Below are 15,806 nucleotides of genomic sequence, written 5' to 3' on the forward strand. Positions count from 1 at the left end.
TTGAATGCTTTCAAAATGTCCATCAGCTTGAACAAGTTACATCAATACAAACTTTACAATACTTTGACATCAAATTTCTTCACAAAGTAGTTAGCCATTATAAAATCATATCCTGATTTTCTCAAACGCATTTCAGACGGGTGATTCACAGCATCACTTTTTTAAGCTTTCCTGCTATTGATAAGGCGAAAATAGCACATTTTGAATGAGAAGTTTTCTTCAATCAAACATAGAGGAACCCAAATGATGATATCATTCAGCTAGTAAAAATGTTGTTTTATATTAGTATGGAAATCGTGAAAAGAAAATGTTTTTCATGCTGATTTACAACAGTTGCTCTCCAATCGTAAAATATAAGCTTTTGGTCGGAGGCATCACAGGTACTGATCAAATTCTCATTTTTGAACTTTATTCACAAATCATATGATATGCTTTGTATACATCAACTGTATTGTTGGATCAATACTGAGTAAAAAGTGACTATCTCAATTTCAGGACATATAAAAGAGAAAGAAGTAGAAACTCATGTTTCAAATGCTGAGAGGCAACAACTGTTCATGATTTTCACCTCCACTAATTATATTTATTTTTATAATCTATATGTTTATATTTTCCTATAAATATACAGAGACATATAGCTATATATACAGAGATACATATGTACAGGTTGATTTTTACATGTTTATAAGTAAATGTGATGTTGTTCCAAATAAAACTTCTAAGAACTGAATGGAAAAGAAAATTGTAAAGTTCAGATAAGTCCCACTGAAATTTGTACTCAGATCCCTGTTTTCAGAGTCCAGAGTGCTAACCATGACACCATCCACCCTCCCCTACCAGGGTGAGCTTTCCATTTTGACAGAAGAGATTTGCCTCAGGGGGCAACTTATCTTTTATTGAAAAATATTATCTCACATAAAAACCACTGTTCAACAGAGTTATAACGTTATTTGAGTCTTTTGGGCAACATCCTTCCCCAACATAGTTCAATATGCAAAAGTTTACCAGAATAGGAAAGCAATCCAATTCAGTTTCTCTTTGACAGTAGAATATTAAAAACTTTGACATTTCCACATTGCTGCAGCAGTTTGCACTCCTTTCACATGGGAGGTTCCATGGTGTAATGGTTAGCACTTTGGACTTTGAATCCAATGATCCGAGTTCAAATCTCGGTGGGACCATTTTATGACTCTTGACCAAATCATTTTCTTTCAAGTGTATTCATTAATATCACATATCTAATACCGGTAGGGTGAAAAATTAATTTATTGATTATACTCTAAAAGTTTACTAGATGTGAGCAAATAATAGAATTTTTACAATACCTGGAAACTAAATGGCTCAAAATAATGAGAGATTTTACAAACTCACTCTGGTTTCTCAAACTCATCACAGGGGCCTGATGCACGACATTACTTTTTAAAATCTTACTGTTTTTGATAAGGGGAACAAGGAACTTTTTAATTGCAAAGCATTCATTAAAACAAAACTTGAGGAGCCAAACTTTGTATTACGGTGACCGAAGATGTGCAGTTTGAATAATAATCTTGAAATTCAGACGTACAAAGATTTTACACACTGATTTTCAACAGTAATTCCACAACCAATAAAGTTGAATCTTTTGAAAGACATGTCAAAGGTGTGAATCTGAAATTCACTTTCAAAGAAATTCACAATGAAATGCACTGTGTAAGTCCAGCATGTTGTCAGCTAAGAAATCAGCAAAAATGAACTATCTCATTACTGGCCATATAGATGAGAAAGGAAAATAAACTCATGTTTACAATGTGGATGTGAAAGAACAGTTTCTAGGTTCAGCTTCAATATTTATGTTTATGAATAATTGATATGTTCATATTGTCTAACAGCTATCTAGACGGATAAAGCTATGTATGCATCTATACATACTTATGCGTTCATACGCATCAGTATAAAACATTGATATTAGGTTTTTTCTAGACCAAATTCTAAAAAATGAGTTAAACAGTGAATCTCATAATTGTAGTAGGTCCCACCGAGATTTGAACTCGGATCGCTGGATTCAGAGTCCAGAGTGCTAACCATTACACCATGGAACCCTCTCACACAAGAGTGACTTTTCCATTGAGACAAAAGAGAGCGCATCAGTGATGGCCTTCTCTTATATTGATACAAAGATATCTCATTTGAATGGTCATAGTGGATAGAGCTTTAATGTGATTTGATTCTTTTCGCTATATTCTCTATAAAAGTGTTAAATATTCAAATGTTTATCAGAATATAAAAGTTATATCACAATGTTCATCTTTGCCTGTAGCATAATTAAACAGTCTACATTTCCAGACTACTGAAGCAATGTCTCTGTCTCCTGCATGGGTGGCTCCATAGAGCAATGGTTGGCAATTTGGACTTTGCATCCAATGATCCGATTTGAGACCTTGGAGGGACTTTTTTTATTACTCTTGAGCTTTTCCATTTCTTCATCTTTGTTCATTGATAGCTCAAATCCAACACCAGTAGGTTGAAAGAGTCAATTATTGAATGCTTTCAAAATGTCCATCAGCTTGAACAAGTTACATCAATACAAACTTTACAATACTTTGACATCAAATTTCTTCACAAAGTAGTTAGCCATTATAAAATCATATCCTGATTTTCTCAAACGCATTTCAGACGGGTGATTCACAGCATCACTTTTTTAAGCTTTCCTGCTATTGATAAGGCGAAAATAGCACATTTTGAATGAGAAGTTTTCTTCAATCAAACATAGAGGAACCCAAATGATGATCTCATTCAGCTAGTAAAAATGTTGTTTTATATTAGTATGGAAATCGTGAAAAGAAAATGTTTTTCATGCTGATTTACAACAGTTGCTCTCCAATCGTAAAATATAAGCTTTTGGTCGGAGGCATCACAGGTACTGATCAAATTCTCATTTTTGAACTTTATTCACAAATCATATGATATGCTTTGTATACATCAACTGTATTGTTGGATCAATACTGAGTAAAAAGTGACTATCTCAATTTCAGGACATATAAAAGAGAAAGAAGTAGAAACTCATGTTTCAAATGCTGAGAGGCAACAACTGTTCATGATTTTCACCTCCACTAATTATATTTATTTTTATAATCTATATGTTTATATTTTCCTATAAATATACAGAGACATATAGCTATATATACAGAGATACATATGTACAGGTTGATTTTTACATGTTTATAAGTAAATGTGATGTTGTTCCAAATAAAACTTCTAAGAACTGAATGGAAAAGAAAATTGTAAAGTTCAGATAAGTCCCACTGAAATTTGTACTCAGATCCCTGTTTTCAGAGTCCAGAGTGCTAACCATGACACCATCCACCCTCCCCTACCAGGGTGAGCTTTCCATTTTGACAGAAGAGATTTGCCTCAGGGGGCAACTTATCTTTTATTGAAAAATATTATCTCACATAAAAACCACTGTTCAACAGAGTTATAACGTTATTTGAGTCTTTTGGGCAACATCCTTCCCCAACATAGTTCAATATGCAAAAGTTTACCAGAATAGGAAAGCAATCCAATTCAGTTTCTCTTTGACAGTAGAATATTAAAAACTTTGACATTTCCACATTGCTGCAGCAGTTTGCACTCCTTTCACATGGGAGGTTCCATGGTGTAATGGTTAGCACTTTGGACTTTGAATCCAATGATCCGAGTTCAAATCTCGGTGGGACCATTTTATGACTCTTGACCAAATCATTTTCTTTCAAGTGTATTCATTAATATCACATATCTAATACCGGTAGGGTGAAAAATTAATTTATTGATTATACTCTAAAAGTTTACTAGATGTGAGCAAATAATAGAATTTTTACAATACCTGGAAACTAAATGGCTCAAAATAATGAGAGATTTTACAAACTCACTCTGGTTTCTCAAACTCATCACAGGGGCCTGATGCACGACATTACTTTTTAAAATCTTACTGTTTTTGATAAGGGGAACAAGGAATTTTTTAATTGCAAAGCATTCATTAAAACAAAACTTGAGGAGCCAAACTTTGTATTACGGTGACCGAAGATGTGCAGTTTGAATAATAATCTTGAAATTCAGACGTACAAAGATTTTACACACTGATTTTCAACAGTAATTCCACAACCAATAAAGTTGAATCTTTTGAAAGACATGTCAAAGGTGTGAATCTGAAATTCACTTTCAAAGAAATTCACAATGAAATGCACTGTGTAAGTCCAGCATGTTGTCAGCTAAGAAATCAGCAAAAATGAACTATCTCATTACTGGCCATATAGATGAGAAAGGAAAATAAACTCATGTTTACAATGTGGATGTGAAAGAACAGTTTCTAGGTTCAGCTTCAATATTTATGTTTATGAATAATTGATATGTTCATATTGTCTAACAGCTATCTAGACGGATAAAGCTATGTATGCATCTATACATACTTATGCGTTCATACGCATCAGTATAAAACATTGATATTAGGTTTTTTCTAGACCAAATTCTAAAAAATGAGTTAAACAGTGAATCTCATAATTGTAGTAGGTCCCACCGAGATTTGAACTCGGATCGCTGGATTCAGAGTCCAGAGTGCTAACCATTACACCATGGAACCCTCTCACACAAGAGTGACTTTTCCATTGAGACAAAAGAGAGCGCATCAGTGATGGCCTTCTCTTATATTGATCCAAAGATATCTCATTTGAATGGTCATAGTGGATAGAGCTTTAATGTGATTTGATTCTTTTCGCTATATTCTCTATAAAAGTGTTAAATATTCAAATGTTTATCAGAATATAAAAGTTATATCACAATGTTCATCTTTGCCTGTAGCATAATTAAACAGTCTACATTTCCAGACTACTGAAGCAATGTCTCTGTCTCCTGCATGGGTGGCTCCATAGAGCAATGGTTGGCAATTTGGACTTTGCATCCAATGATCCGATTTGAGACCTTGGAGGGACTTTTTTTATTACTCTTGAGCTTTTCCATTTCTTCATCTTTGTTCATTGATAGCTCAAATCCAACACCAGTAGGTTGAAAGAGTCAATTATTGAATGCTTTCAAAATGTCCATCAGCTTGAACAAGTTACATCAATACAAACTTTACAATACTTTGACATCAAATTTCTTCACAAAGTAGTTAGCCATTATAAAATCATATCCTGATTTTCTCAAACGCATTTCAGACGGGTGATTCACAGCATCACTTTTTTAAGCTTTCCTGCTATTGATAAGGCGAAAATAGCACATTTTGAATGAGAAGTTTTCTTCAATCAAACATAGAGGAACCCAAATGATGATCTCATTCAGCTAGTAAAAATGTTGTTTTATATTAGTATGGAAATCGTGAAAAGAAAATGTTTTTCATGCTGATTTACAACAGTTGCTCTCCAATCGTAAAATATAAGCTTTTGGTCGGAGGCATCACAGGTACTGATCAAATTCTCATTTTTGAACTTTATTCACAAATCATATGATATGCTTTGTATACATCAACTGTATTGTTGGATCAATACTGAGTAAAAAGTGACTATCTCAATTTCAGGACATATAAAAGAGAAAGAAGTAGAAACTCATGTTTCAAATGCTGAGAGGCAACAACTGTTCATGATTTTCACCTCCACTAATTATATTTATTTTTATAATCTATATGTTTATATTTTCCTATAAATATACAGAGACATATAGCTATATATACAGAGATACATATGTACAGGTTGATTTTTACATGTTTATAAGTAAATGTGATGTTGTTCCAAATAAAACTTCTAAGAACTGAATGGAAAAGAAAATTGTAAAGTTCAGATAAGTCCCACTGAAATTTGTACTCAGATCCCTGTTTTCAGAGTCCAGAGTGCTAACCATGACACCATCCACCCTCCCCTACCAGGGTGAGCTTTCCATTTTGACAGAAGAGATTTGCCTCAGGGGGCAACTTATCTTTTATTGAAAAATATTATCTCACATAAAAACCACTGTTCAACAGAGTTATAACGTTATTTGAGTCTTTTGGGCAACATCCTTCCCCAACATAGTTCAATATGCAAAAGTTTACCAGAATAGGAAAGCAATCCAATTCAGTTTCTCTTTGACAGTAGAATATTAAAAACTTTGACATTTCCACATTGCTGCAGCAGTTTGCACTCCTTTCACATGGGAGGTTCCATGGTGTAATGGTTAGCACTTTGGACTTTGAATCCAATGATCCGAGTTCAAATCTCGGTGGGACCATTTTATGACTCTTGACCAAATCATTTTCTTTCAAGTGTATTCATTAATATCACATATCTAATACCGGTAGGGTGAAAAATTAATTTATTGATTATACTCTAAAAGTTTACTAGATGTGAGCAAATAATAGAATTTTTACAATACCTGGAAACTAAATGGCTCAAAATAATGGGAGATTTTACAAACTCACTCTGGTTTCTCAAACTCATCACAGGGGCCTGATGCACGACATTACTTTTTAAAATCTTACTGTTTTTGATAAGGGGAACAAGGAACTTTTTAATTGCAAAGCATTCATTAAAACAAAACTTGAGGAGCCAAACTTTGTATTACGGTGACCGAAGATGTGCAGTTTGAATAATAATCTTGAAATTCAGACGTACAAAGATTTTACACACTGATTTTCAACAGTAATTCCACAACCAATAAAGTTGAATCTTTTGAAAGACATGTCAAAGGTGTGAATCTGAAATTCACTTTCAAAGAAATTCACAATGAAATGCACTGTGTAAGTCCAGCATGTTGTCAGCTAAGAAATCAGCAAAAATGAACTATCTCATTACTGGCCATATAGATGAGAAAGGAAAATAAACTCATGTTTACAATGTGGATGTGAAAGAACAGTTTCTAGGTTCAGCTTCAATATTTATGTTTATGAATAATTGATATGTTCATATTGTCTAACAGCTATCTAGACGGATAAAGCTATGTATGCATCTATACATACTTATGCGTTCATACGCATCAGTATAAAACATTGATATTAGGTTTTTTCTAGACCAAATTCTAAAAAATGAGTTAAACAGTGAATCTCATAATTGTAGTAGGTCCCACCGAGATTTGAACTCGGATCGCTGGATTCAGAGTCCAGAGTGCTAACCATTACACCATGGAACCCTCTCACACAAGAGTGACTTTTCCATTGAGACAAAAGAGAGCGCATCAGTGATGGCCTTCTCTTATATTGATCCAAAGATATCTCATTTGAATGGTCATAGTGGATAGAGCTTTAATGTGATTTGATTCTTTTCGCTATATTCTCTATAAAAGTGTTAAATATTCAAATGTTTATCAGAATATAAAAGTTATATCACAATGTTCATCTTTGCCTGTAGCATAATTAAACAGTCTACATTTCCAGACTACTGAAGCAATGTCTCTGTCTCCTGCATGGGTGGCTCCATAGAGCAATGGTTGGCAATTTGGACTTTGCATCCAATGATCCGATTTGAGACCTTGGAGGGACTTTTTTTATTACTCTTGAGCTTTTCCATTTCTTCATCTTTGTTCATTGATAGCTCAAATCCAACACCAGTAGGTTGAAAGAGTCAATTATTGAATGCTTTCAAAATGTCCATCAGCTTGAACAAGTTACATCAATACAAACTTTACAATACTTTGACATCAAATTTCTTCACAAAGTAGTTAGCCATTATAAAATCATATCCTGATTTTCTCAAACGCATTTCAGACGGGTGATTCACAGCATCACTTTTTTAAGCTTTCCTGCTATTGATAAGGCGAAAATAGCACATTTTGAATGAGAAGTTTTCTTCAATCAAACATAGAGGAACCCAAATGATGATCTCATTCAGCTAGTAAAAATGTTGTTTTATATTAGTATGGAAATCGTGAAAAGAAAATGTTTTTCATGCTGATTTACAACAGTTGCTCTCCAATCGTAAAATATAAGCTTTTGGTCGGAGGCATCACAGGTACTGATCAAATTCTCATTTTTGAACTTTATTCACAAATCATATGATATGCTTTGTATACATCAACTGTATTGTTGGATCAATACTGAGTAAAAAGTGACTATCTCAATTTCAGGACATATAAAAGAGAAAGAAGTAGAAACTCATGTTTCAAATGCTGAGAGGCAACAACTGTTCATGATTTTCACCTCCACTAATTATATTTATTTTTATAATCTATATGTTTATATTTTCCTATAAATATACAGAGACATATAGCTATATATACAGAGATACATATGTACAGGTTGATTTTTACATGTTTATAAGTAAATGTGATGTTGTTCCAAATAAAACTTCTAAGAACTGAATGGAAAAGAAAATTGTAAAGTTCAGATAAGTCCCACTGAAATTTGTACTCAGATCCCTGTTTTCAGAGTCCAGAGTGCTAACCATGACACCATCCACCCTCCCCTACCAGGGTGAGCTTTCCATTTTGACAGAAGAGATTTGCCTCAGGGGGCAACTTATCTTTTATTGAAAAATATTATCTCACATAAAAACCACTGTTCAACAGAGTTATAACGTTATTTGAGTCTTTTGGGCAACATCCTTCCCCAACATAGTTCAATATGCAAAAGTTTACCAGAATAGGAAAGCAATCCAATTCAGTTTCTCTTTGACAGTAGAATATTAAAAACTTTGACATTTCCACATTGCTGCAGCAGTTTGCACTCCTTTCACATGGGAGGTTCCATGGTGTAATGGTTAGCACTTTGGACTTTGAATCCAATGATCCGAGTTCAAATCTCGGTGGGACCATTTTATGACTCTTGACCAAATCATTTTCTTTCAAGTGTATTCATTAATATCACATATCTAATACCGGTAGGGTGAAAAATTAATTTATTGATTATACTCTAAAAGTTTACTAGATGTGAGCAAATAATAGAATTTTTACAATACCTGGAAACTAAATGGCTCAAAATAATGGGAGATTTTACAAACTCACTCTGGTTTCTCAAACTCATCACAGGGGCCTGATGCACGACATTACTTTTTAAAATCTTACTGTTTTTGATAAGGGGAACAAGGAACTTTTTAATTGCAAAGCATTCATTAAAACAAAACTTGAGGAGCCAAACTTTGTATTACGGTGACCGAAGATGTGCAGTTTGAATAATAATCTTGAAATTCAGACGTACAAAGATTTTACACACTGATTTTCAACAGTAATTCCACAACCAATAAAGTTGAATCTTTTGAAAGACATGTCAAAGGTGTGAATCTGAAATTCACTTTCAAAGAAATTCACAATGAAATGCACTGTGTAAGTCCAGCATGTTGTCAGCTAAGAAATCAGCAAAAATGAACTATCTCATTACTGGCCATATAGATGAGAAAGGAAAATAAACTCATGTTTACAATGTGGATGTGAAAGAACAGTTTCTAGGTTCAGCTTCAATATTTATGTTTATGAATAATTGATATGTTCATATTGTCTAACAGCTATCTAGACGGATAAAGCTATGTATGCATCTATACATACTTATGCGTTCATACGCATCAGTATAAAACATTGATATTAGGTTTTTTCTAGACCAAATTCTAAAAAATGAGTTAAACAGTGAATCTCATAATTGTAGTAGGTCCCACCGAGATTTGAACTCGGATCGCTGGATTCAGAGTCCAGAGTGCTAACCATTACACCATGGAACCCTCTCACACAAGAGTGACTTTTCCATTGAGACAAAAGAGAGCGCATCAGTGATGGCCTTCTCTTATATTGATCCAAAGATATCTCATTTGAATGGTCATAGTGGATAGAGCTTTAATGTGATTTGATTCTTTTCGCTATATTCTCTATAAAAGTGTTAAATATTCAAATGTTTATCAGAATATAAAAGTTATATCACAATGTTCATCTTTGCCTGTAGCATAATTAAACAGTCTACATTTCCAGACTACTGAAGCAATGTCTCTGTCTCCTGCATGGGTGGCTCCATAGAGCAATGGTTGGCAATTTGGACTTTGCATCCAATGATCCGATTTGAGACCTTGGAGGGACTTTTTTTATTACTCTTGAGCTTTTCCATTTCTTCATCTTTGTTCATTGATAGCTCAAATCCAACACCAGTAGGTTGAAAGAGTCAATTATTGAATGCTTTCAAAATGTCCATCAGCTTGAACAAGTTACATCAATACAAACTTTACAATACTTTGACATCAAATTTCTTCACAAAGTAGTTAGCCATTATAAAATCATATCCTGATTTTCTCAAACGCATTTCAGACGGGTGATTCACAGCATCACTTTTTTAAGCTTTCCTGCTATTGATAAGGCGAAAATAGCACATTTTGAATGAGAAGTTTTCTTCAATCAAACATAGAGGAACCCAAATGATGATCTCATTCAGCTAGTAAAAATGTTGTTTTATATTAGTATGGAAATCGTGAAAAGAAAATGTTTTTCATGCTGATTTACAACAGTTGCTCTCCAATCGTAAAATATAAGCTTTTGGTCGGAGGCATCACAGGTACTGATCAAATTCTCATTTTTGAACTTTATTCACAAATCATATGATATGCTTTGTATACATCAACTGTATTGTTGGATCAATACTGAGTAAAAAGTGACTATCTCAATTTCAGGACATATAAAAGAGAAAGAAGTAGAAACTCATGTTTCAAATGCTGAGAGGCAACAACTGTTCATGATTTTCACCTCCACTAATTATATTTATTTTTATAATCTATATGTTTATATTTTCCTATAAATATACAGAGACATATAGCTATATATACAGAGATACATATGTACAGGTTGATTTTTACATGTTTATAAGTAAATGTGATGTTGTTCCAAATAAAACTTCTAAGAACTGAATGGAAAAGAAAATTGTAAAGTTCAGATAAGTCCCACTGAAATTTGTACTCAGATCCCTGTTTTCAGAGTCCAGAGTGCTAACCATGACACCATCCACCCTCCCCTACCAGGGTGAGCTTTCCATTTTGACAGAAGAGATTTGCCTCAGGGGGCAACTTATCTTTTATTGAAAAATATTATCTCACATAAAAACCACTGTTCAACAGAGTTATAACGTTATTTGAGTCTTTTGGGCAACATCCTTCCCCAACATAGTTCAATATGCAAAAGTTTACCAGAATAGGAAAGCAATCCAATTCAGTTTCTCTTTGACAGTAGAATATTAAAAACTTTGACATTTCCACATTGCTGCAGCAGTTTGCACTCCTTTCACATGGGAGGTTCCATGGTGTAATGGTTAGCACTTTGGACTTTGAATCCAATGATCCGAGTTCAAATCTCGGTGGGACCATTTTATGACTCTTGACCAAATCATTTTCTTTCAAGTGTATTCATTAATATCACATATCTAATACCGGTAGGGTGAAAAATTAATTTATTGATTATACTCTAAAAGTTTACTAGATGTGAGCAAATAATAGAATTTTTACAATACCTGGAAACTAAATGGCTCAAAATAATGAGAGATTTTACAAACTCACTCTGGTTTCTCAAACTCATCACAGGGGCCTGATGCACGACATTACTTTTTAAAATCTTACTGTTTTTGATAAGGGGAACAAGGAACTTTTTAATTGCAAAGCATTCATTAAAACAAAACTTGAGGAGCCAAACTTTGTATTACGGTGACCGAAGATGTGCAGTTTGAATAATAATCTTGAAATTCAGACGTACAAAGATTTTACACACTGATTTTCAACAGTAATTCCACAACCAATAAAGTTGAATCTTTTGAAAGACATGTCAAAGGTGTGAATCTGAAATTCACTTTCAAAGAAATTCACAATGAAATGCACTGTGTAAGTCCAGCATGTTGTCAGCTAAGAAATCAGCAAAAATGAACTATCTCATTACTGGCCATATAGATGAGAAAGGAAAATAAACTCATGTTTACAATGTGGATGTGAAAGAACAGTTTCTAGGTTCAGCTTCAATATTTATGTTTATGAATAATTGATATGTTCATATTGTCTAACAGCTATCTAGACGGATAAAGCTATGTATGCATCTATACATACTTATGCGTTCATACGCATCAGTATAAAACATTGATATTAGGTTTTTTCTAGACCAAATTCTAAAAAATGAGTTAAACAGTGAATCTCATAATTGTAGTAGGTCCCACCGAGATTTGAACTCGGATCGCTGGATTCAGAGTCCAGAGTGCTAACCATTACACCATGGAACCCTCTCACACAAGAGTGACTTTTCCATTGAGACAAAAGAGAGCGCATCAGTGATGGCCTTCTCTTATATTGATACAAAGATATCTCATTTGAATGGTCATAGTGGATAGAGCTTTAATGTGATTTGATTCTTTTCGCTATATTCTCTATAAAAGTGTTAAATATTCAAATGTTTATCAGAATATAAAAGTTATATCACAATGTTCATCTTTGCCTGTAGCATAATTAAACAGTCTACATTTCCAGACTACTGAAGCAATGTCTCTGTCTCCTGCATGGGTGGCTCCATAGAGCAATGGTTGGCAATTTGGACTTTGCATCCAATGATCCGATTTGAGACCTTGGAGGGACTTTTTTTATTACTCTTGAGCTTTTCCATTTCTTCATCTTTGTTCATTGATAGCTCAAATCCAACACCAGTAGGTTGAAAGAGTCAATTATTGAATGCTTTCAAAATGTCCATCAGCTTGAACAAGTTACATCAATACAAACTTTACAATACTTTGACATCAAATTTCTTCACAAAGTAGTTAGCCATTATAAAATCATATCCTGATTTTCTCAAACGCATTTCAGACGGGTGATTCACAGCATCACTTTTTTAAGCTTTCCTGCTATTGATAAGGCGAAAATAGCACATTTTGAATGAGAAGTTTTCTTCAATCAAACATAGAGGAACCCAAATGATGATCTCATTCAGCTAGTAAAAATGTTGTTTTATATTAGTATGGAAATCGTGAAAAGAAAATGTTTTTCATGCTGATTTACAACAGTTGCTCTCCAATCGTAAAATATAAGCTTTTGGTCGGAGGCATCACAGGTACTGATCAAATTCTCATTTTTGAACTTTATTCACAAATCATATGATATGCTTTGTATACATCAACTGTATTGTTGGATCAATACTGAGTAAAAAGTGACTATCTCAATTTCAGGACATATAAAAGAGAAAGAAGTAGAAACTCATGTTTCAAATGCTGAGAGGCAACAACTGTTCATGATTTTCACCTCCACTAATTATATTTATTTTTATAATCTATATGTTTATATTTTCCTATAAATATACAGAGACATATAGCTATATATACAGAGATACATATGTACAGGTTGATTTTTACATGTTTATAAGTAAATGTGATGTTGTTCCAAATAAAACTTCTAAGAACTGAATGGAAAAGAAAATTGTAAAGTTCAGATAAGTCCCACTGAAATTTGTACTCAGATCCCTGTTTTCAGAGTCCAGAGTGCTAACCATGACACCATCCACCCTCCCCTACCAGGGTGAGCTTTCCATTTTGACAGAAGAGATTTGCCTCAGGGGGCAACTTATCTTTTATTGAAAAATATTATCTCACATAAAAACCACTGTTCAACAGAGTTATAACGTTATTTGAGTCTTTTGGGCAACATCCTTCCCCAACATAGTTCAATATGCAAAAGTTTACCAGAATAGGAAAGCAATCCAATTCAGTTTCTCTTTGACAGTAGAATATTAAAAACTTTGACATTTCCACATTGCTGCAGCAGTTTGCACTCCTTTCACATGGGAGGTTCCATGGTGTAATGGTTAGCACTTTGGACTTTGAATCCAATGATCCGAGTTCAAATCTCGGTGGGACCATTTTATGACTCTTGACCAAATCATTTTCTTTCAAGTGTATTCATTAATATCACATATCTAATACCGGTAGGGTGAAAAATTAATTTATTGATTATACTCTAAAAGTTTACTAGATGTGAGCAAATAATAGAATTTTTACAATACCTGGAAACTAAATGGCTCAAAATAATGAGAGATTTTACAAACTCACTCTGGTTTCTCAAACTCATCACAGGGGCCTGATGCACGACATTACTTTTTAAAATCTTACTGTTTTTGATAAGGGGAACAAGGAACTTTTTAATTGCAAAGCATTCATTAAAACAAAACTTGAGGAGCCAAACTTTGTATTACGGTGACCGAAAATGTGCAGTTTGAATAATAATCTTGAAATTCAGACGTACAAAGATTTTACACACTGATTTTCAACAGTAATTCCACAACCAATAAAGTTGAATCTTTTGAAAGACATGTCAAAGGTGTGAATCTGAAATTCACTTTCAAAGAAATTCACAATGAAATGCACTGTGTAAGTCCAGCATGTTGTCAGCTAAGAAATCAGCAAAAATGAACTATCTCATTACTGGCCATATAGATGAGAAAGGAAAATAAACTCATGTTTACAATGTGGATGTGAAAGAACAGTTTCTAGGTTCAGCTTCAATATTTATGTTTATGAATAATTGATATGTTCATATTGTCTAACAGCTATCTAGACGGATAAAGCTATGTATGCATCTATACATACTTATGCGTTCATACGCATCAGTATAAAACATTGATATTAGGTTTTTTCTAGACCAAATTCTAAAAAATGAGTTAAACAGTGAATCTCATAATTGTAGTAGGTCCCACCGAGATTTGAACTCGGATCGCTGGATTCAGAGTCCAGAGTGCTAACCATTACACCATGGAACCCTCTCACACAAGAGTGACTTTTCCATTGAGACAAAAGAGAGCGCATCAGTGATGGCCTTCTCTTATATTGATACAAAGATATCTCATTTGAATGGTCATAGTGGATAGAGCTTTAATGTGATTTGATTCTTTTCGCTATATTCTCTATAAAAGTGTTAAATATTCAAATGTTTATCAGAATATAAAAGTTATATCACAATGTTCATCTTTGCCTGTAGCATAATTAAACAGTCTACATTTCCAGACTACTGAAGCAATGTCTCTGTCTCCTGCATGGGTGGCTCCATAGAGCAATGGTTGGCAATTTGGACTTTGCATCCAATGATCCGATTTGAGACCTTGGAGGGACTTTTTTTATTACTCTTGAGCTTTTCCATTTCTTCATCTTTGTTCATTGATAGCTCAAATCCAACACCAGTAGGTTGAAAGAGTCAATTATTGAATGCTTTCAAAATGTCCATCAGCTTGAACAAGTTACATCAATACAAACTTTACAATACTTTGACATCAAATTTCTTCACAAAGTAGTTAGCCATTATAAAATCATATCCTGATTTTCTCAAACGCATTTCAGACGGGTGATTCACAGCATCACTTTTTTAAGCTTTCCTGCTATTGATAAGGCGAAAATAGCACATTTTGAATGAGAAGTTTTCTTCAATCAAACATAGAGGAACCCAAATGATGATCTCATTCAGCTAGTAAAAATGTTGTTTTATATTAGTATGGAAATCGTGAAAAGAAAATGTTTTTCATGCTGATTTACAACAGTTGCTCTCCAATCGTAAAATATAAGCTTTTGGTCGGAGGCATCACAGGTACTGATCAAATTCTCATTTTTGAACTTTATTCACAAATCATATGATATGCTTTGTATACATCAACTGTATTGTTGGATCAATACTGAGTAAAAAGTGACTATCTCAATTTCAGGACATATAAAAGAGAAAGAAGTAGAAACTCATGTTTCAAATGCTGAGAGGCAACAACTGTTCATGATTTTCACCTCCACTAATTATATTTATTTTTATAATCTATATGTTTATATTTTCCTATAAATATACAGAGACATATAGCTATATATACAGAGATACATATGTACAGGTTGATTTTTACATGTTTATAAGTAAATGTGATGTTGTTCCAAA

At 33.6% G+C, this 15,806-nt stretch overlaps 12 non-coding genes across 12 annotated transcripts; 6 read left to right on the plus strand and 6 right to left on the minus strand.

Moving 5' to 3' along the window:
* Nucleotides 1-1,109: 1,109 nt before the first annotated feature.
* On the plus strand, nt 1,110-1,181 carry TRNAQ-UUG (transfer RNA glutamine (anticodon UUG)). Its single transcript has one exon. It is a non-coding gene; the product is annotated as a tRNA-Gln (tRNA).
* Nucleotides 1,182-2,006: 825 nt separating this feature from the next.
* On the minus strand, nt 2,007-2,078 carry TRNAQ-CUG (transfer RNA glutamine (anticodon CUG)). The gene has a single exon. It is a non-coding gene; the product is annotated as a tRNA-Gln (tRNA).
* A 1,547-nt stretch (nt 2,079-3,625) lies between these two features.
* On the plus strand, nt 3,626-3,697 carry TRNAQ-UUG (transfer RNA glutamine (anticodon UUG)). The gene has a single exon. It is a non-coding gene; the product is annotated as a tRNA-Gln (tRNA).
* An 825-nt stretch (nt 3,698-4,522) lies between these two features.
* On the minus strand, nt 4,523-4,594 carry TRNAQ-CUG (transfer RNA glutamine (anticodon CUG)). Its single transcript has one exon. It is a non-coding gene; the product is annotated as a tRNA-Gln (tRNA).
* A 1,547-nt stretch (nt 4,595-6,141) lies between these two features.
* On the plus strand, nt 6,142-6,213 carry TRNAQ-UUG (transfer RNA glutamine (anticodon UUG)). The gene has a single exon. It is a non-coding gene; the product is annotated as a tRNA-Gln (tRNA).
* Nucleotides 6,214-7,038: 825 nt separating this feature from the next.
* Nucleotides 7,039-7,110, minus strand: TRNAQ-CUG (transfer RNA glutamine (anticodon CUG)). The gene has a single exon. It is a non-coding gene; the product is annotated as a tRNA-Gln (tRNA).
* A 1,547-nt stretch (nt 7,111-8,657) lies between these two features.
* TRNAQ-UUG (transfer RNA glutamine (anticodon UUG)) lies at nt 8,658-8,729 on the plus strand. Its single transcript has one exon. It is a non-coding gene; the product is annotated as a tRNA-Gln (tRNA).
* Nucleotides 8,730-9,554: 825 nt separating this feature from the next.
* TRNAQ-CUG (transfer RNA glutamine (anticodon CUG)) lies at nt 9,555-9,626 on the minus strand. Its single transcript has one exon. It is a non-coding gene; the product is annotated as a tRNA-Gln (tRNA).
* Nucleotides 9,627-11,173: 1,547 nt separating this feature from the next.
* Nucleotides 11,174-11,245, plus strand: TRNAQ-UUG (transfer RNA glutamine (anticodon UUG)). Its single transcript has one exon. It is a non-coding gene; the product is annotated as a tRNA-Gln (tRNA).
* Nucleotides 11,246-12,070: 825 nt separating this feature from the next.
* On the minus strand, nt 12,071-12,142 carry TRNAQ-CUG (transfer RNA glutamine (anticodon CUG)). Its single transcript has one exon. It is a non-coding gene; the product is annotated as a tRNA-Gln (tRNA).
* A 1,547-nt stretch (nt 12,143-13,689) lies between these two features.
* Nucleotides 13,690-13,761, plus strand: TRNAQ-UUG (transfer RNA glutamine (anticodon UUG)). The gene has a single exon. It is a non-coding gene; the product is annotated as a tRNA-Gln (tRNA).
* An 825-nt stretch (nt 13,762-14,586) lies between these two features.
* On the minus strand, nt 14,587-14,658 carry TRNAQ-CUG (transfer RNA glutamine (anticodon CUG)). Its single transcript has one exon. It is a non-coding gene; the product is annotated as a tRNA-Gln (tRNA).
* Between the last annotated feature and the right edge of the window lie 1,148 nt (nt 14,659-15,806).

Source organism: Triturus cristatus, chromosome 5_2 (assembly GCF_964204655.1).
Source record: "Triturus cristatus chromosome 5_2, aTriCri1.1, whole genome shotgun sequence".
Classification (NCBI taxonomy): Eukaryota; Metazoa; Chordata; class Amphibia; order Caudata; family Salamandridae; genus Triturus; species Triturus cristatus.